The sequence below is a fragment of the Cryptomeria japonica genome, chromosome 10 (assembly GCF_030272615.1).
Source record: "Cryptomeria japonica chromosome 10, Sugi_1.0, whole genome shotgun sequence".
In the NCBI taxonomy this organism is placed as follows: Eukaryota; Viridiplantae; Streptophyta; class Pinopsida; order Cupressales; family Cupressaceae; genus Cryptomeria; species Cryptomeria japonica.
The window spans coordinates 445,654,042-445,676,130 of record NC_081414.1 but is presented as its reverse complement, the minus strand read 5'-3'; the positions used below and the strand labels follow the sequence as shown (position 1 = coordinate 445,676,130).

General features: G+C 38.6%; 1 long non-coding RNA gene across 1 annotated transcript; it reads left to right on the top strand.

Moving 5' to 3' along the window:
* The first annotated feature begins 17,357 nt into the window (after nucleotides 1–17,357).
* Nucleotides 17,358–21,060, top strand: LOC131067490 (uncharacterized). The gene is made up of 3 exons (XR_009359192.1): nucleotides 17,358–17,531; nucleotides 20,189–20,334; nucleotides 20,426–21,060. It is a non-coding gene; the product is annotated as an uncharacterized LOC131067490 (long non-coding RNA).
* The last annotated feature ends 1,029 nt before the right edge of the window (nucleotides 21,061–22,089 follow it).

Below are 22,089 nucleotides of genomic sequence, written 5' to 3'. Positions count from 1 at the left end.
TGCCTTAGTCAAACCCCCACTTCGGTGATTTCCACCTCCACGAATAGCCAAGTTGTTTTGTAAAATGTATTGTGTGTGCAGACCTAGTGTGTGTGCAAGGTCCAAAAATGCAAGAAAGCAAACTAGAGCAACCTAGAAAGTAAACCCTAATTGCTTGTAAATGATAGTGTAAATGCTCTAAATCAAGATGCAATGTGATCTAAAGCATGAATAAATGATGTATTAAAGCTTATGTAAAGACATGAAAACAACATGAAATCATACCCAACCCTCAAGGGAGGAGTACAAGCCAATCTTCAGTCGGTAATCTCCTATTGTTCTTCAATGTCTTCCAAGGCCTAAGTGGATGAATGAATTTGATAGATTCTTGATAGAATGATGTTGAATGTTATTGAAGTCCTCAAAGATCTGCTCTTTCGCTGCATATGAAGTTCCTGGAAACAAAAATCGGATCCCTTCAAATGAGGAAAGAGAGCTTTTATGTACGAAACCCTAGGTCATAAATTCGTATTTTGGCCGACCTAGAGATTGAATATCCCGCCAATTTCTTGGGGTTAAGCTTTATTTTATGATTGGATTGCGCTCCTAAAATTTCAGGAAAAATGTCCGGGACCATGTTGCACTCTAGGCGCCACGGTCCCGACAACTTTTCACCAAATTTTCAGGGCCGTCGGATATGATGATTTTGGAGAGAATCCCGAAGTTACAGGTGATTTCGAGATGTTTTGACCCCGAAACCAAGCCCCCAAGTTCGAAATAGGACTTAATTAGGGTTTTTGATTAAGTGGTGTATTGGAGGAATAAAATGCGAAGGGCGCGCTTTAGTGAAAAGGGCCCAATTTTATGATGTAGAGAATGATGAAATAGGACCTTAGACCTAATTAATTTGATTAATTAAGTGCTTAAGGAGAAATGCAATGCAGAATGTAAAATGCACTAAGGCGGGTGCTAAACTAGGTGTGAAATTGTACCACCCTAGCAAGTGCGTACAATTTACGACGCTACATTTAGCCCCCACTTTAGCGGTCATATGAGTACTACGTGCATATGCAAGCTAAAGTACAGAAAAGTAAACATTATTTGAAAAAGGATATATCCATAAGTTGTCGGACGAAGCCCCCAGCGGTATCTGCAGTACACAGTTAGGAACCACACCCTACAAAACACATGTTAGATCACAAAATCACCTAATGCTTACTAGGGAAAGTGATGAAATCTGTGAGTAGCTATATGCCCCCCCCTGTTTCGACTTGCTTATTAGGGAGGTGAAACAGGGTAGCATGTTTACTTGCGACAAATTGTGTAAGAGAGTATTGATGAGGGGTGTTCACTAAATAGGCTTCATCAGAGCACTTTTTGGAACATCCCGAGAGTAGGGGAAGGAAAATACGATTCCAACGCAACAAACGGTTCGAAAATCACATCTCCCAAACTCAAGTTATGATAAAATGAATGACAGAGGAGAATTAGGGTTTCAAAAAGTAAGAATAAGCAAACGAGAGTATATACCTCGACAGTGACACTTGTATTCGTCACTTTGTTGATTTCAAAATACTATTCAGTGCAGCGGAGCCCACATAGCCATCATCATGCCTTCACGACGACCGGAGCATCCCACGAGGATCGAGATCCTGCGCCAGGCCGTGGTCGACGACGAGCCACTGGATGAGGTGAGTTGACTGAATGTTTGACTTTTGATTTTTTGCATGTTTGACTTTTTTTGTGATCGTATGCGGGCCTTGAAGGCCGACCGGGGCCCACCCAGGGCGCCATGGTCCTTGTGGGGCGCCCTGGTCCCCCCAGGGCGCCATGGTCCCTGACAGGGGCGCCATGGTCCGTTTAGGGCGCCATGGTCCCTGACAGGGTGCCATGGTCCCCTCAGGGCGCCATGGTCCCTGACAGGGTGCCATGGTCCCCAATCAGGGCCTGGCGAGGGGTTACAAGGCTAGCATACAATGTACGACAGTTTGCATTAGCGATTTTGATGATCGAGTACTGATTACAGTCATGTTTTGATGTTGCAGGGTCTCCCGTACATGAGAGAGCATACAGCGGGACATATTCTTCGCACTTTGCGAGATCAGATTCCGCGGCTGACTCAGTCAGAGAGAGACACACTATCGATTGTGGGATTGTGGTCTGTGATTCTCATGCCGGCCATTCGATTTCATCCTGCGATGCTGATGGCCTTGATGGAGCGATGGGATCCTGACACATGCACTTTTCACCTTCCAGTAGGAGAGCTGACGGTCACACTCGAGGATGTATACCGTATACTTCGTCTTCCTATCAGAGGAGCGATAGTTACATACGTGATCGATCGATCAGCGGAGGATCATCAGAGAGAGCAGGTGTATTGCATAGGGAGAGTCATGCCGAGCGAGACGAGAGGTCGCATCATGGTCAGCTGGCTCTTACATCCTACAGGGGAGGTACCCCTTCTGAGACACCTTATGATAGCCATCATAGCACTAGCCATCTGCCCTAATGGGCGAGGGACGCATATGCATGGGGGTCTCACATGGTGTATCGGAGCGATGGAGAGACACAAGAGAGTGTACGCTTGGGGTCGGAGTATGCTTGCACATCTCTATCACGACCTTGAGGAGTATGTATTCGGACAGGGGTTCAGTTTGATGACATGCACACTTCTGCAGGTGTGGATTTTAGAGCACTTCACATGCACCAGGCCTGTCGGCTTTCCGCTGAGTACAGCGAGCGAGCGACCTAGGGTGTTCGCTTATCCACTTACCAGCGAGTGGAGATTTGGAGATTTGTTATATTGGAGAGTGATTTTTGACAGACTGATAGCCGAGGTGATAGTGTGGAGACCTTACCTACAGATGCACAGATGGGATGGTATGGAGAGACAGTTAGCATGCCTACAGAGGAACCGCCTACTGCGAGGATGATATGCACACATCATAGTCCCTTTCTACTTCGACCGAGTACGGAGGCAGTTCGGGCTAGAGCAGTGTGTTCCAGCCGATGTGCCCATCTATACTCGACACTCGCGGGTCCTTCCTAGACCTAGAGCAGTAGCGAGACCGACGGTAGATGACATTGAGACTACAGACTTAGAGGGATCTGATCAGGATGTAGTCACTGACTACTCTACAGAGCCTGGAGCATAGCGCAGGTACGTCTCATGGTTTATGAGATCATATCCAGGTCCTATCTTTTCACCAGATCATCCGACAGGCTATCCAGGCCCATGGAGACATGGAGACCAAGACGAGGACCAGGGATCCAGGTTAGAGGAGCCAGAGGAGGGAGAGGATCATGAGGAGTCGGGAGATCCTGATCCACCTACAGGCGATCAATCCAGTGCCGAGGAGGAGGATACAGATAGAGAGGAGGATGAGGGAGATGCAGGTGATGATGCAGATGAGGATGAGGATGACGAGGAGGAGGATAGAGATGATGAGGAGGAATCGGATGCAGCTCCCCACCATTCAGGAGACGATACCATAGCTCTGGATCCACCTCTTATTCCCCAACAGGGGGAACATGAGGCGATACGGAGACCTGTTCCTAGTACCGTCCAGCCTACACCCATCATGCACAGATTATTCGAGCGAGGGGAGCCTAGCGGTGCCCAGGCACAGATAGTACCATATCATGATCCCTACTGGCATGAGGGAGATCCAGGTATAGTAGTTTTATATTGATTGATTAATGTTTTGATGATATAGAATGGTACTAACAAAAATCTATTCTACTACCACAGCTAATGTGCAGGAATGGCGTTCCCTGATTCAGCAGGCAATGACAGATATTTCCATGATAGCACAGATCCCCAGTTCCTCACAGATTGCCTATAGGCCTCAGGGGAATGCGGGTCGGCATGAGGACTTGTTTTCCCCATTCCGAGTACAGGTAGATATATGGAGGGAGAGAGAGAGAGTCCTATCAGAGGACCTCCAGCAGGCGCGGCAGAGAGAGAGAGTCCTATTAGAGGACCTCCAGCAGGCGCGGCGAGATCTAGCAGCGGCTCAGACCGAGGCTACCACCTATCGCGCGATCCTTATGGATAGGGATCGTAGGAGTTCCTCTCGGAGTCACTCACGGTCTGTATCGCGCTACACACCCATGGGTCCACCTTCACGGCCAGATCAGGAGGGAGCGTCCAGTCGACACTCTCCAGCCACTAGCCCTAGGGATAGGAGATGATTTTATGATGTAAAAGAGAGGTCACATTTTGGATATACAGTGACCTGTTTTTGTATACGATCCACATATATATATGTATATATACATGCTTCTCTTTGTCTCAAATGTGTTATCTTTAATGCTTAAAACAATGTATATTTTGTTTTGATTAAATCTAATTCATTTGGTAAATGTACATGTATGTTCAGAATTTAATTTCCATGTGATTGATTTCTCAATGCCCCATGATTAAATTGATACATGTGTGACTTAATTAAATATTTAATCAAGTACTACATTGATGATAAGGAAGACATATGCATTAAGTCTAAGAATCATATAACTAATGTGATTTAATTCTGAATTTAAACACAACATGATACGATTCTACTTAACACATAAAGACACTGTATAATATGCTAGCATAATAGGAATGTAAATCTTTTACAATTTACATGAATGAATTCAAGACAAACTATAAGGTAAGAAGACACGCTTGTCAGGAACGAAGCAATATAGATCAAACAACATAACATTTAATTCTATTTTGCTTTAATTAAGAGATACTAACATATTATCCAATGTTGAAGAATTGAAAAAGAAGCTAGATGAAGAATGAAGAATTAAGCATAATATCTACGCAAGTGCATAGCATTAATAGGTTCTTTAAGAGGTGTACCGTCTACATCCGCTATTTTGTAAGCACCTGATCCATAATCCTCAATAATGATATATGGTCCAAGCCAATTAGGACTAAATTTTCCCTTTTCTGCAGGTAAGGCATTCACATTGCGTTGATTCTCATAAAGGACTAAGTCGCCTACTAAGAAGGAACGTTGAATGACCTTATCATTATAGCTTCGTTGTAGAGTTTTGTGATACGCTTGAATATGCTCAAGAGCGTTTATGCGCTGTTCATCAAGCATCTCAAGCTGTTGAAGTCGTTGTTCTCTATAAGAGTCATCATCTACTATACCTTTGAGAGAAACCCTAAGTGATGGAATCTCTAATTCTAAGGGCATAATAGCATTAGCACCATAAACAAGATTATAAGGAGTAGTTCCCGTAGCAATTCGTACACTCGTTCGGTAAGCCCAAAGAGCATAGATCAGCTGGTTACTCCAATCCTTACCATGCTTGTTCACGGTTTTGCGAAGAATTTGTTCAATTATCTTATTGGATGATTTGGCTTGGCCATTTGATTGAGGATAGTATGGTGTAGAAAATCGATGTTTGATATGATACTTCTCGAGGAATTTCTTCACGTCCTTGTTCTTAAATGATGTCCCATTATCTGAGATTATAGTAGAAGGTATCCCGAACCGAGAAATGATGTTTTCTAGAAGAAATTGACAAATCACTTCAGCAGTGGTAGAGCGAAGGGGAATAGCTTCTACCCACTTCGTAAAGTAATCTGTTGCGGTTATAATGAAGGTGTGTCCTTGAGATGAAGGAGGAGAGATTTTACCAATAAGATCCAAACCCCATGCGGAAAAAGGCCAAGAAGCTACTTGAGAATGGAGTTCTTGGGCAGGAGCATGAATCAGATTATTGTGTTGTTGACATTGATGACATTTTTTAACAAATGAAAAGGAATCCTTCTGCATAGTTTGCCAATAGTATCCCATACGAAGCAATCTATGAACCAAGGATTTGCCCCCAAAATGCCCCCCATAGGCACCTGAATGTGCCTCTTCAAGAGCAACAGGGATTTCCGACTTGTTAAGACAACGAAGGAGAAGACCATCATAACCCCTTCGGTATAGGACATTAGAAAGAATGATATACCTAGCAGACAGCTTGCGGATTCTAGCCCTAGTGTTCCTATTAGCGGAATCAGGAAAGGTACCATCAGTCAAATATCTTACGATATGCGAGTACCATTCGTCTGAGTCTACAAAGTCACAACATGTTACCAGGCTAGAATCATCTACAATAGCTGGAGAAATAAGGTTGTGAATAACGAATTTAAGATCGACCACAGGGTCCTCTAAAGATACCAGAGAAGCCACACATGCCATTACATCCGCATGTCGATTATCTTTTCGAGGAACGGGTTCCATAGTATAAGAATCGAAATTTTGTAATAAAGAGACAGCAAGGTCTTTATATTGTGATAATTTGTCTTGTTTTGCTTGATATATTCCGGTTACTTGTCTTATAATCAATTGCAAATCTCCATAGATATGTATGTGTTTTATATTCAAAGCTAAGGCTGCTTTTATTCCCGCTATAAGAGCCTCATACTCAGCAATGTTATTGGTACACAGGAAATTTAGATGATATGATAAAGGAATGGACTTCTTTGTAGGAGAAATCAGAACAACCCCTGCCCCCGATCCCGTATGACACTTAGAGCCATCAAAGTATAACTCCCAAGTTTCATCTTTCTCTATAGAAAGAATGAAGTCATCAGGAAAGAACTCAGGGTTAGGGAAGGAGAAAGGTGAAGGGGCCTCAACTAAGTGATCGGTCAACGCTTGTCCTTTAATTGCTCTTTGTGAAACAAATTTAAGGTCAAATTCAGTTAACATCATAACCCACTTAGCTAGACGTCCTGATAAATCAGTTTTAGAGAAAAGATGCTTCAAAGGATCAAACTTTACCATGACATGGACTTCTGAATTTAAAAGATAATGTCTCAATTTCTGAGTCGCAAATACCAAGGCCAAGCATTGTCTTTCTATCGCAAAATATCGGGTCTCATAATCGAGTAAGGTACGACCTATGTAATAAACCGGACATTCCTTACCATCTTTATCATGTTGTGCCAACAATGCTGCGAGAGCATGAGAGGAAGTAGCTATATACAGAAGGAAGGGTTTAGAAGGTTCGGCAGGTTGAAGAATAGGAGGACTAGCCAAATACACTTTCAAATCTTCAAATGCTTGCTAACAATCCTCATTCCATTGAAAAGTGATATCCTTTTTAAGAAGTTGAGTAAAAGGAAAGGTACGATCCGCAAGCTGAGACACAAACCTATGAATAGCTTGAATCTTTCCTTGTAAGCTTTTAAGTTGAGACACATTTCTAGGAGGTGGCATGTTGACAATAGCATCTATTTTCTTAGTATCCACCTCAATCCCACGATGCGAAACTATGAACCCTGATAGTTTTCCACTATCCACACCAAAAACACATTTTCGGGGATTCAAGCGCATGTGATATTTACGAATTCTTTCAAAGATTTGACGAAGGACTTTAACATGATCCATGCGAAGAAAGGATTTGGCCAAAATATCATCAACATAATCCTCTAAAATCTTATGCATATAATCATGAAAGATAAGGGTCAACGCTCGTTGATAAGTTGCACCGGCATTTTTAAGTCCAAAAGGCATCATTATCCAACAAAACGTACCCCAAGGAGTGGTGAAAGCAGTTTTGAATTGATCTTGAGGGTTAATAAAAATTTGATTGTAACCTGAAAAACCATCCATGAAGGATAACAAGGCATGTCCTGCCGTAGAATCAACTATCATGTCAATGTTTGGAAGAGGGAAATCATCTTTCAAGGAAGCTTTATTCAAATCTCGAAAGTCAGTACACATTCTTATTTTGTTATCTGGTTTAGCCACAGCGACAATATTTGAAATCCATGGGGAATAGTCAATAGGGCGGATAAATCCAGCCTCCAATAATTTTTCAATCTCAGCCTTAACAAGCAGAGCCACCTTAGGATTCATTTTTCGAATCTTTTGTTTCACGGGCTTAGCATCAAGAACTAAGACAATATTATGAGTAACAATCTTAGGATCTATACCAGGCATGTCAGAATATGTCCAAGCAAAGATCTCAGGGAATTCATGCAATAGTTCTTCATATTGTTTCTGTTCCTCTTCATTCAAACATTTTCCAATTTTAATAACTTTCTCTTTATTGCAAAGGTCCATCTTAACATCAATGGTGTCACTTATGAGAAGATTACTTTGTTGAGGAGTATCCTTTAACTAAGGGAATTCTTTCACAATCTCGTCATTATCAATCTCTTTTCCAAAATAGGCTTCAGTGTTCAAACAATAAAGGAGCCCCTATTGTGATGATAACGAGGGAGAGTGTCATAGGCTCCCAAGAACTCAGCTAAAGCATCATCGGTAGGGAAGATATCCAAAGCACAGTCACCCGAAGGATCCCCATCAATATACTCAGGGTGCTGTATTGATAGAGATGTAGAAATAGCATTAACACTAATGCATGGTCTTTTAAAAGCTTTAGTACGTCTGCAGGGATTATAGCCAAGTCCAAAGGCATAATTGTGAAAATTAGTCTCTAGAGGAACTCTTATCCCTTGTTCATGAGCACCACAACCTTTTCCATGATACCCATGCTTAGCAAAAATGCAAAAACCACGACCATAACGATCAGCCATTTCAAGAAGAGAAGGTGGTTTTTCATAAGACAAAGAATCAAACTCTTCATAATTATAGATGTGAGGAGAAGAAGTTTGAGAGGCGGCCACAAAATTATTACTCATAGATTCAGGTAAGGTTGATTGATTTTTAACTTCTTCTTTCTTTTCAACTTTATGATTTTCAGCTTCTTCCTTCTTTTCAATTTTAATTTCTCTAGAAGGAACCTTATATTCACCTACAAAGGTAGGGTTAAAATCAAGAGATCCCCAATCATCCTCTGCGAGAACCTTCTCAGGATCAAAATCCTTTTTATGTGTAGTTTCAAGTAGAGAAGGATCCTCTTCAGGAGCTCCAGACTCATCCAAAGAATTCCGATCATCGGAGAGCGAGGATTCATCGATAGGTTTCTTGTTTAAAGAGTCATCACTAGATGAGGATGGCTTAGAAGAACTCCCTTTGGAAGTAGATGTTTGTAGAAAAGCTTGAAAATTAGTATCACCCATCAAAGTGTATGTCTTATTGTTATAAACGAATTTAACTTGTCTATGCAATGTAGAGGGGACAGCTTGCATGCTGTGAATCCAAGGCCTCCCTAATAACAAGTTATATGTTAAATTTCCTGGCATAACATGGATAGGAGTAGGCAAAGTAACAGGTCCTACTGTGAGAGGTAAGGTGATGATACCTAATGAAGTCTTAGCCACATTGTCAAAGCCACGAATGGGACGAGAGTCAGGCTCCATAAGAGACGTATCCACATTCATCTTATGCAATAAATTAATGCTACACACATTAAGGCTAGAGCCATTATCTACTAGTGTTCGTCTTATAGCAGTGTCTTTCATGATAACCACAATCATCAAGGGATCATATTGTTGTTGAATTTCACTAGTAGGCAACTCATCTTGGGTAAACACAATTTGAGCTTTAGGATTCATCACAGAGTTAACAAAAGATGCTATATTACTAGATGTATTCGGTGGAGGAACATTCAAATCTTTCAAGGCATCTTGTAACATTCCATGATAAGCGGAAGAAGTTTGAATCAAATCCCAAAGGGATATCTTAGCAGCGGTAGCTTTAAGTTGTTCTATGAGATCATATTCCTTACCCATAACTTGCGAAATACGGGGAGCTTGAGGAAGAATTGGTTGAGGATTAGGAAGGGAAACTGGAATAATAGGAGGGGGATTAGGTTGCCTATTATTTCTAGTATGATAAGTATGGGCAACCGCATGATAACTCTCTCTAGTTATTTGTTTAGCATAACTGTAAGGACTTACAGGTTTTCTTCCCTGCACGGTGATGATTGGTTTATTTGGGGTACGAAAGGAATCATGATCATACCTTCCTTGGACAGTAAGGAGAGCTGATTTAAGAACTTGAAAGGTGGGAGAAGGATAAGCACCTTGGACTTCAAAGAGAGGCTTATTATGTTCATTCAAGTTTATCATGTTAACCAATTTAGAGGCCTTGTTCTTGTTTAAAGATTTCGATAAAGCCACAAAGTCATCAAGAGCATCATCCAACAAAGCATGATCATATCGGTTAAAAGGTTTGTCATTTGACTCAAAACGAGACATCTCCTCATAGAGGGGATTATTGAAAACAACCATGTTACTAGATTCAGGGGAAGAGTTGATAGGAAAGTATCCTTGAGAGGAATCATTCGACTTATCTTTCTCATCACACCTAAATGGCATAGTAACAAGGTTTATGAGTTTTTGGTAAAATGAAGGTTTGGCATCTTTAGGGTTTAAAAACTCATCTAAAGCTTCATCTAATTCATCTTGGCTATACTCATAATAATCATCAAAAGCATGAACATTTTGCAAATAAAAATCTGACATTTTGAAAAGATTGCATAAAATTTAAACACACAATGCAAAGAAACACACTTTTTTTTTTTTTCTTTTTTTTTAAAAATGAAATGAAAACACACTAAATCTAGATCTAGATCTAACAAAAGTAATGCAAGAGGAAGCAATGATAGATTCACGTCGGGTTCACCAAAATGTGTGGCGGAAAAAGCGAGACTAGGTTAATCATGCCCTAATCCTACCTTTTGACACACATTATGGAATACGAAAGAGCCTAGAGATATCGCACGATTGGCTACTTCTTTTGGTGAAAGAGAGAGCCACGGGATATCTATTAGGATTTCTATTCCCTTGTTGAAATTGTAAGATCAAGTAATGCAAGTTCAAACCCTAATCCCAAAATGCAAGTATAAACTAATAACAAAATTGCAGAATTGAGATTAAACAATGAACAGCTGTAAATACAAGGATGAAATAAGAATGCAGATGTGTACCCGGAGTTAAAATCGGACTGAAAATGTTCGGGATGGGGGCACGGGCACCACTGTTCTGAAAACTGCACCGGAAACTGCTGTTCTGCACTCTGAAACACTGTCGGGAAGCTGTCTGAAAGCTATCTGTCCGGAGGACCAGGGCGCCCAGCGCCTCTGTCCCAGGGACCAGGGCACCCAGCGCCCCTGTCCTGGCAGGACCAGGGCGCCCAGCGCCCCTGTCCCAGTCTTCTGCTCTGCAACTTCACACAGAGTGCTGTCTCGACCTTCTCTCTCCGGATCTGTATCCCACGGCGTCGTCCGAATCCCGAAACCTGCAATAATATCTGAAAAGGGGGAGGGGCGGCTATATAGGGTTTTGCCTTAGTCAAACCCCCGCTTTGGTGATTTCCACCTCCACGAATAGCCAAGTTGTTTTGTAAAATGTATTGTGTGTGCAGACCTAGTGTGTGCAAGGTCCAAAAATGCAAGAAAGCAAACTAGAGCAACCTAGAAAGTAAACCCTAATTGCTTGTAAATGATAGTGTAAATGCTCTAAATCAAGATGCAATGTGATCTAAAGCATGAATAAATGATGTATTAAAGCTTATGTAAAGACATGAAAACAACATGAAATCATACCCAACCCTCAAGGGAGGAGTACAAGCCAATCTTCAGTCGGTAATCTCCTATTGTTCTTCAATGTCTTCCAAGGCCTAAGTGGATGAATGAATTTGATAGATGCTTGATAGAATGATGTTGAATGTTGTTGAAGTCCTCAAAGATCTGCTCTTTCGCTGCATATGAAGTTCCTGGAAACAAAAATCGGATCCCTTCAAATGAGGAAAGAGAGCTTTTATGTACGAAACCCTAGGTCGTAAATTCATATTTTGGCCGACCTAGAGATTGAATATCCCGCCAATTTCTTGGGGTTAAGCTTTATTTTATGATTGGATCGTGCTCCTAAAATTTCGGGAAAAATGTCTGGGACCATGTTGCACTCTGGGCGCCACGGTCCCGACAACTTTTCACCAAATTTTCAGGGCCGTCGGATATGATGATTTTAGAGAGAATCCTGAAGTTACAGGTGATTTCGAGATGTTTTGACCCCGAAACCAAGCCCCCAAGTTCGAAATAGGACTTAATTAGGGTTTTTGATTAAGTGGTGTATTGGAGGAATAAAATGCGAAGGGCACGCTTTAGTGAAAAGGGCCCAATTTTATGATGTAGAGAATGATGAAATAGGACCTTAGACCTAATTAATTTGATTAATTAAGTGCTTAAGGAGAAATGCAATGCAGAATGTAAAATGCACTAAGGCGGGTGCTAAACTAGGTGTGAAATTGTACCACCCTAGCAAGTGCGTACAATTTACGACGCTACAAAACCATATTTTACATCAACAATTGAGGAAATCATTGTATTTTTTGATGACATTCTCATTTACATCAAAACTTGGGAGGAACATCTCCAACACATTGAAGAAGTCCTAAACATATTAGAGAGAAAATCCCTATACGTTAAGGTTTCAAATGTAAATTTGGTATAAAGGAAATACTCTACTTAGGCCATAATATTAATGAAGTTGGTGTGAGCGTTGATGAGGAGAAGATCAAAGCCATTAAGAAGTGGTCCATACCCAAGACCTTGACCCAGCTTAGTGGGTTTGTGGGATTATGCAGCTATTATAGACACTTTGTAAAGGGATTCTCCAAAATTGCAACCCCTCTCATGGACCTGACCAAGAAACGAGCCTTCATGTGGGATGACAAAGCAAAACATGCATTTGAGCAATTGAAAGAAACCATGAGTTCATGTCTATTTCTAGTTATTCCTGATTTCACCCAACCATTTGAATTGCAATGTGATGCTTCAGGAGAAGGAATCAAAGCAGTCCTTATGTAAAGGAAACATCCTATAGCATTTGAAGGTAGGAAGTTGACAGAAGTTGAAAGACACTATTTTATTTATGATAAATAGAAGCTAGCCATCATACATGCTTTGGCTAAGTTTAGGCAATATCTAGTTTGTGGGAAATTCCATGTTAAGGCTGACCACAATAGTCTGTGCTAGTTTATAAATCAAAAGGACTTATATGATCACCAATAGAAAAGGGTAAGTAAGGTCCAAGCTTATGATTTTGATATTGAATATGTCAAAGGATCCAATAATGTGGTAACAGATGCACTGTCCAGGTGTCCTTGCCTAAACACCATTACTAGCATTTTGGAAGGATGGAGAAATGACATCATCATAGAATATGCCAAAGATCCCCAAGCAAATGAAATATTAGAAGGAAATATGCCAATGAAGAATATAGTGCATGTGAAGGCATTATCCTATACTATAGTAGCAAAAATAATTTGGGGAAAAAATCAACAAACCAAAAGAATAAGATTTTTTGAAAAAAAGGGGAAAAATCGTGAAAAAAAATTGGATTTTGAAAAAAAAAAACATAAAAAATTGTAGAAAAAGAGACAAAACTATTTTTTTAAATAACTTAAGGGCATTTCCATAACATAGAGATATACAGAGCAAATAAAATAGAGATTAGCCCATAAATTGTAGAAAATATTTTTTTGTTGTTTATATTGATATTATTGATTACATAGGAAAATATTCAGTTAAATTTCTAAGAGGGCAGTCACCAAATACACCAAATAGTTTTCTAAGTCTAAGATCAAATATTAACTAAGTCTATGAAGTAACTGAGATCAAAAGTTAACATACATAGTAAAAGTGGAAGCTATTTTGAAGTGATCCAAGAATTTCATTGTGATTGAGGCAAGGAGTTTTGTAGGGTTAATTCAATATTTTAGAAAGATTATCAAATCATATTCCACAATTGCAATGCTTTATATCATAGTAACAAAAAATCATTTGGGGGAAAAATCTGCAAACCAAAAGTATAATATTTTTTGAAAAAATGGGTAAAAAAATGGATTTCGTAAAAATTTGTAGAAAAATAGACACAAAATACTTTTTTTTCTAAAACTTAAGGGAGTTTCCATAACATAAAGATATAGAGAGTAAATATAATAGAGTTTAACCCATGAATTGTAGAAAATATACTTTTGTTGTTTATATTCATATTGCTGATTATATAGGCAAATTTTCATTTAACTTTTTAAAAGGGTAGTCACCAAATAAACCTATTAGTTGTTTAAGTCTAAGACCAAAGATTAGCTAAGTCTATGAAGTAACAGAGATCAAAATTTATCAGACATAGATCAAGCTATTGTTATAAATTTAGTAAAAATGGAAGCCCTTATTAAGTGATCTAGGACTTTCACTATAATTGAGGCAAGGAGTTTTCTAGGGGTATTTTAATATTTGAAATATCTTATCAAATCATATTCAAGAGTTGCAATGCTTTAAATGTTCCTGATGACAATTGGTAAGTCTTTTATATAGGGTAGAATTCAACAAAATGTGTTTGTTTAGTTGAAGTAAAAGATTAGCAAGCCACTGGTTTTGGCAATACCTAGCTTGCAACTACTATTTTAGGTAGAGACAAATTTTAATGATTGTGTGTTGGAGGCTCTTTTATTACAACTATGTAAGCTTGTTTTTTGTCATCATATTTATTTCATGGAGCACTTTAGATACATTGCTCACATAATGAATTGTATATATATACATATATACATATATATATATATTAAATATGTCTTTGGATGTTTAGTGTTGTGGTAGAAACATTCCATTGGTGAGGAAGCCACCAAGGTTCAAACCCCTGCTACACCATTGAGCTCGAGGGCTTTCTGCCTTTGTTGGATCGTTGAGCTCATGGGTTTGAACAAGTGAAGTGTGGGGGAATGATGAACCCCTTGAAAATGGACAAAATAACACTTTTTCAACATTGATTCCACATTGAATCTGATTTTGTCTCAAATCAACTCTATTTTCTAAGTAATTCAATAATTTCATGCATTTTCCTAAGGCTTTGCAAGTTTTTACAATGATTTTTTTTCACTTTTTTGTCATTTTTGAGGTTTTTAACATGATTTTCATGTGATTTAAATGCAAAAAATCATTGAAAATTGGGTCAACGATTTTTTCAGGGAATAAATTGGTTAGTTCTAGGATTCAAGATTAATCGAGTATAATTGAGATTTTTTGTAGACTTTGCTTCTATGTCCTATACAAAAGTAGAGTATTACTTCCATCACATTCAAGGATGAAGAGTGAGGTCTTGAAGGAGTACCATGACAATCCCTTAGCGGGGCACCAGGGCTACTACAATACATACAAATAGATTAGGGAAAGATATTCATGGAAAGGAATAAAGAAGGATGTCCTTAAGAATGTGCAAGAATGTATGACATGCCAATGAAACAAGACAAAACAAGGCCACCTAGCAGGTATATTACACCCACTACCCATTCCAAACAAGAAGTGGGAAAGCATTTCCATGGATTTTATAACAGGTTTACCCAAGGCGCATGGTAAGGATTGCATTTATGTAGTAGTCAATAGACTTACAAAGTATGCTCATTTCTTTGCAATATCTATAGATTGCAAAGTAGTTCAAATAGCATAAGTATTTTTTAAATGCATTTTTTTGGCTCCATGGGTTCCCCAAGAACATAGTTAGCAATAGGGACAATCATTTTCTTAGTCAATTCTGGCGAGAACTCTTTCGATTAGAAAGAACAAAATTCACCCCTAACACTAGATACCATCCACAAATGGATGGGAAAATAGAGATTGTCAATAAATGGATAGAGGGATATCTAAGGAAATATGTTACATGACAACAAAAATTGTGGATTAAAATGATACACCTTGGAGATTATTGTTACAACACCACTCATCACATGTCTATAGGGACGAGTCCATTCAAAGCGTTATATGGGTATGAAGTCACATTATTTGGGGACCTTACCCAAGACAACAGAGTACTTGGAGCTAAATATTTTATCCAGCAAAATATTGACATCATGAATTCCCCTCAAGGAGAACCTCCGTCATGCCCAAAATCAACAAAAAATATACGTTGATAGGAACCATCTGGAGAGAATATTTGAAGAAGGAGACTTGGTGTTCTTGCGACTACAACCTTATAAATAGTCATCAATCAAAGTAAGCGGGGTAGAAAACTCAAACCCTAGTTCTATTGACCATAAAAGGTCTTGAGAAGAGTTGGTAAGGTAGCTTATGAATTAGAGCTCCCTGAAGATAACAAAATCCATAATATATTCTATGTATCTGTTTTCATGGGGATTTGCACTCGATGCAAGCATGAAAAACCTGCAATCCCATGAAACATGGGACTACTCTCAGGCTGCGGGTATCCTATTAGGAGAGTAGACCTTCGGATTATAGGTCAGCTTCCTATTCGATCACCTAAAACTAACTGCAAAAAGACTGGAAAGGGGATAGGAGGATATGTAGAAAATTGAAAATTCAACTACTAGGTGATCCACCAAAAGGTAAATATGATTCAAAATGCTCACGAACTCACAAAAAATGCTCAAGTATTGAAGCTATGCAATCTCACAACTCTTTTACTTATGCCTACAAAAATGAATCTTATGAAAGGCTCTGACTTTCTAATGTATGCAAAAAGGAGAACAATGAGGTTCTCATAGTTTGGATCCAAAAGAATGAAAACACTAACACAGACTTGCACTATGACATAACATTCTCAGCATTCAACATTGAAGGAATCTGATAAAATAAAGGATAACACAATATTTCACCATAAAACTCACAAACAACACTTGAAAACCAAGAAATGATAAGAAGGAGAACAAACTTCTTTATTCATAAATAGGAGCTATCTGCATTCCAAATCTATAAAATTGCTTACAAAAACTGAATATTACTCATGAGAAATGAGTTACAAAAGTCTGAAATAAACTGCTGCCACCGCAGGTCTCAAAAATCAGAACTAGAGAATAATGAGTGAGAAAAGAAGACTTATACAAAATGCCTCCCAAAATTCAAATTTGAATTTTGGCTCTCAAAAATAATGAGTTGTCAACTCTCCACTAAATCAAGACTCTAACTGAAAGAAAAACTCCTCCAAAACTGCATAAGGAGTAGCCAAATTGAAAACAATCTCCTTGGGTGGATACAACTGAAAATCCCTCAAAATTAGGGATGAAATTGAGTGAAACAATGAGTTAAGAGCTTGAAAATCCTCTTTGACTCAACCTCTATCCATGTGGACTCTTTGATTGAAAGTGAACTACCCATTAGGTGCCCAGTCGCCTATTTTAACTCCCACATGTTTTGACAAATCACCTAAGTGACTCCTATATGCAAGTTGGAACTCCGATGATAACTAACTCTTTTTGCATTTTCAAAAAAAATATCTATTACTCAAAGTGATTTATGAATATCACTTTAAATAAAGATTTACAAGGGTAAATGCAAAAATACAAAAGAGTTTTATCAAAAGCCCCCAAAAAAATTAAGTTGACTATTTCTATAAAAGTGTTTAACAAACACTTTAAAGAATTACAAAAGAACAATCCACAATATAGGTATGAAAATAAAGCTTTTCTAGAAATGCAAAAATAAAAAGCTTATTCCTATCGGGCCTTTAGGGTTGAAACCCTAACTCAAAGGTAAACAAAAGATGAAAACATTGTCTCCTTTCATTTTTTATTGTTTGTCTTGCAAGCGGCCGCCATGGGTAAGGTTAGGGTTCGAGTTGGGAAGGCGTATTTCATTGCCATATGATGCTATTTTGATAGCTTGTTGAAGATTTTTGTAGGGAAGGTGAGGTAAGTTCATCTCCTATCACAAATGTGCTCTTTTTGTTGTTGTTGTTTTGCTCAAGGCCTGAATTTGGAAACACATGTGGGTTCTTTGATTTTTTTTAAAAGGGTTTCTTTCCTCTGCGTGACATTCTCTTTTGCACTGTCTTTTGGAGCCGAGATGGTTTGTTTTTTACCCTAGGTCTGATATTTCTCAAAGGGCATTAGCCATTCGAAATCCTTTATGTTGTGAGTTCTCTTCTTTTCCTGAAATGATGACTTAATGGCTGTTGCAGGAAGGATTTGTATTAGCTTAAAAAATATGAAGGTTTGAGATCTATTATATTCACTGTCATTTATTAACTGCAAACACAATCTACCATTTTCCTATATCTTTTGAAGTGACCTTTGTGGCTACAACGGGCTTTGTTCTTTGTCATTTGGTAATATTTTCCCTTGGCAGCTCCTTATCAAACTGATTGTCAATACATTAGAATGTCGTTCTTTGTGTCATTGGTTTTGACAGTCATAAGACTGAGATTGCTTTTTTTGATCCTTGAACTGTAACTTTGGTATATGCATATTTACCTTGTAGCCCGTTGTGACTACTCCTTGATGCTCTTGAAACCTCTATTCACTGCGATCTTCTATTTGGACTGTAATTTTTGTTTTATGGAAGATTCTTGAGTTTCCTTGAAGATTTGATACCATACATTCTACTTTGATTGCGTACATTATCTTTGATTGTTGGCACTATTCTTGTGACTATACTCATTGTTTCTTTGGCAATTAATGGTTCACTTCTTTTTATGTCTTTGATTCACTATCTTATAATACCTTAAGACTGTCATAGCTTATTACTGTTCTCTCTTCATTGGAAGCATCAATGACTGTAGCTTATGCTATCACTGTCAAATCTGAGACTGTGACAAATATTATTGTCACTGTGCCTGAGTGTTCACTTAATTTAGGTGCGATCACTGAACAAGTTGTCAATTGCTACAATAAATACCATTCCTTATGAGTTCAATTTGTGCTAAGAGGATCATCACTCTATATACAATGGATCCTTTAATGGCTGCAACATCATTGCTATCTGCCCTTACTGTAGCAATGATACTAACTGCCTCTCAAGATAGTGATCTGCTTTTGGACCTTGTTAGGCTGCTCATAGACACCATGATTATGATATCATTTTGTGACAATACTGCCTGTAACCTTTTGTCTTTGATAATTTTGTGACTGTTGTAACTTCACAACTTGATGATTGTTCTCACACCACTGTACCACTGTGTTCTTGTATCAAGGGTTATCTATGATGCAAATATTGCTATTGAAGTTTGTACTAGAAAGTGAACCTCCTGCTTTGTCTCAGGCTCTTGAGTTGCTCTTTAATGATGGAACCTCCATTGAAACCCTTAATTTCTCTAAGAAACGTCATTATTTTTGACCCTGTAACATTGTCCTCTTTCTTCCTTTATTTGATTTGTAATCCATGACTACAACACTATAAGTGACTGTGACTTCTTACATGGTGTTAGGAACCTGACAATCTTGTTGACACTTGTCCCGTATGATGGAAGGGTTATCACATGATGGCTCTATGATCACCCTTAAAACCTCATCTTCCATTTATATCTCTTCCCTATGATCCCTTCATATTATTTTACTACTTCTTGATAGAGTTGCTTTTCTATGCATCAACAATGATTTTATTATAGTGACATCACTGCTTCTATATGTTGATTTATAATTCAAATGAGTTGTGACTATATCATTTTGTTTGTTGTCTTGAAGGTCTAATCATGCTAGCAACAACCTTGTGATTGGCTCCTTGATGAGGGTTTTTGTTCTTTTCCATGTGTTCACAAGAACTATACCTACAACTTGCTTTAACGGACTTGTAATATTTGCATTAATGATATTGTCATTCTTTACTACATACCATTGCTTCTTGACTCCATGGCTCTAATTGTCATCATTTTGAAGGCTAGGGAGACACATGTGTATTGAGGATAATGAGAGTGATGCTAAAGGTAGTTTGTTTTCTCATTCTTGTGTTAACTGATGCACTAATCACTATCTTTAATGCCAACCATGATTGATATGTTGTTTTAAAGATGGTGATCAGTTGTCATGGCCCTTCAATAGTTCACCATGGCTAAAACTAAAGCTTTGTGAGACTTGTATTGATGTTGCTCTATCCTTATGCATTATGGACCATTGACTGTGATCTTTAAGACTATAACCTTGGACCAATATCTTGCTTCTAACTTCTGCAATGAGATTTGTGGCCTCACCTGCTTTTTCATGATGCCTTGCCAAAATCTTAAAGGTTGTGTAGCATGTGTTCTATATCTTCTTACATGACTGTCATCTCACTATTTTTTTGTTTTCTTCAAACCCGCCCCTTGATTTAGAGAGAGGCTTTGGAATCACTACCCACTCTCCTATTCTCATTCTGTGATTGCATTTTTTTACGATGATAACCTAATTGGTTATCTTGAAATTTGTCTTTAATCAATGCTTTGATGACAAAAAATGCTCTATCTTAGCGCATATTTCTTCATGTACCACTATTGTTTGAGTAATTGTTGGCATTATGGATGAATTGATTATGTGTTGCATTGATGTTTTTTCATTGATGTCAACACTAGTTGTTATGGTTGGTTACCGACATACAGGTTTTGGTTACTGGTAGAAGATCTAGTGTTACCAGCATAAGAGACTATCTGTTGGACACTTCCGACAAGTTTGGATCAATGGAGTATGTTTGATTTTATGTGCTACATATTCTTGGAGCATGTTTTGGTCAGTTGGTATTGACTTGGTAAGCAGATGCTATCATACATTCTTGTATACCCTTATCGGCACTGGTTTAAGGTTTAACCAACAAAGCTTTCACTGAGAAATATTGACAGGATGCATAAATGGTGTTGGTGCGGCTTCTAGATGGATTTCAGGATGCTGAAGATGTTCTTTGATTGTGCTTCAACTGCTTGAAGACATTGCTTTGGCATGGTGGACCCAGAATAGGTGCGGTGCTTATCTGGGCTATAAACCGGTATCATGTTAACGTGTTCTCTACACATTACCGAGATGTTTCGAGATGTTCTATGGATTGGTTATTGTTGTTTTGGTCTTAAGCCGACATGGCATATCATTGTAATATGGATTTATGTAATGATCTTATTGTAATATCTTTTAGGTGGCCGACCTAATTGGTTTAGGCATTAGGGTTGGTATAAAATGATGTAAGATCTCATTGTAGATCATGGGAATGGGGATTATGTGCCGTGGTTTTGGAATGCAATATCATATGCGAAGGAGATTTGGTCGATCATAGGTGATCGAATTGGGATTAAGGAAGAGGTGAAAGGCCTCCGGTATTGAGCTTAATCGAGATTGTAATCAAGCATGGTAGATGTTATCTCTGCCAGTTCATTATTCTGGATTGTTGTCCATTTATCTTGAGGTGGTTATAACCTCTCTGTAGTCAGTGAGACTCTTTTTTAATGAGCAGTATACTCTAAGCAGTGTGCCTTCCTACATGTACAGACCCTTCATTGTATCACATACTTTCTGCAGAAGTATCATCTGACTGTGGGTAGGTTTCCTACTGTGGTTTTTCCCTTTATGGGTTTTCCATGTACAAATCATGGTGTTATGTCGTATGGTTGCATTGTGTTGATTATCTGTTTCATTGTTAAGTTTTATTGCTTACCGGTATCTATTTCTGCTATTCTGGTACTTAATATTTATATGCTCCGATTTAAGGTTATTAAGTGGATTAATTGATATAATTTGTTAACAACTGATTCACCCCCCTTCTCAGTTGTTCACCGGTTATCCTAACAATTGGTATCAGAGCTTTGGTCCTCTTTTGCAAAAGATTAACCTCTTCATTCGAACAACCGTTGGTCGCATTCGTTTTAATCGAGAAATAGAAGAAGCTATAAAAGGCTTGTGGACAGGTAGATCCTTTGGCAGCTAACACTTCAAATCCACCGACAACTATTTTCAGAAGAGAAATCCCTAAGATTGATGGAATGAATTATGGGATATGGAAAATCCGAATGGAGACTTATCTTAGATGTCTTGGCAAGGATATTTGGGAGATCACTGAGAAAGGATACACACCTTATGATCCGACATCTAGCAATCCTGCTCCCGCAGACTTGGACAAGAATATTGAAAATGATTGCAGAGCTAGAGAATCCCTCTTGTGTGCACTTACTGGTCAACAAATCATGGGATTGACTGATAAATCATCGGCAAAGGTTATGTGGGATAAATTGTAAACTCTAGATGAAGGTGATCCTACTGTCAAAATTGCTAAACTTGATGGTTATCGGGTAAGATATGAAAACTTAAAGATGGAAGATAATGAAAGAATTGTCATGTTTATGGAAAGAGTAAATGAGATTGTTATGGGAATTCAATGTTGTGGAGGATTTATGAGAGAAGATGAAATAGTTTCCAAAGTCTTGAGAGCCCTTCCACCAGCTTACAAGATGAAGGCAACTGCAATTATGAGTTGAGAACAATGGCTAACTCTTCAGTTAACACATACATTTTGATTGGG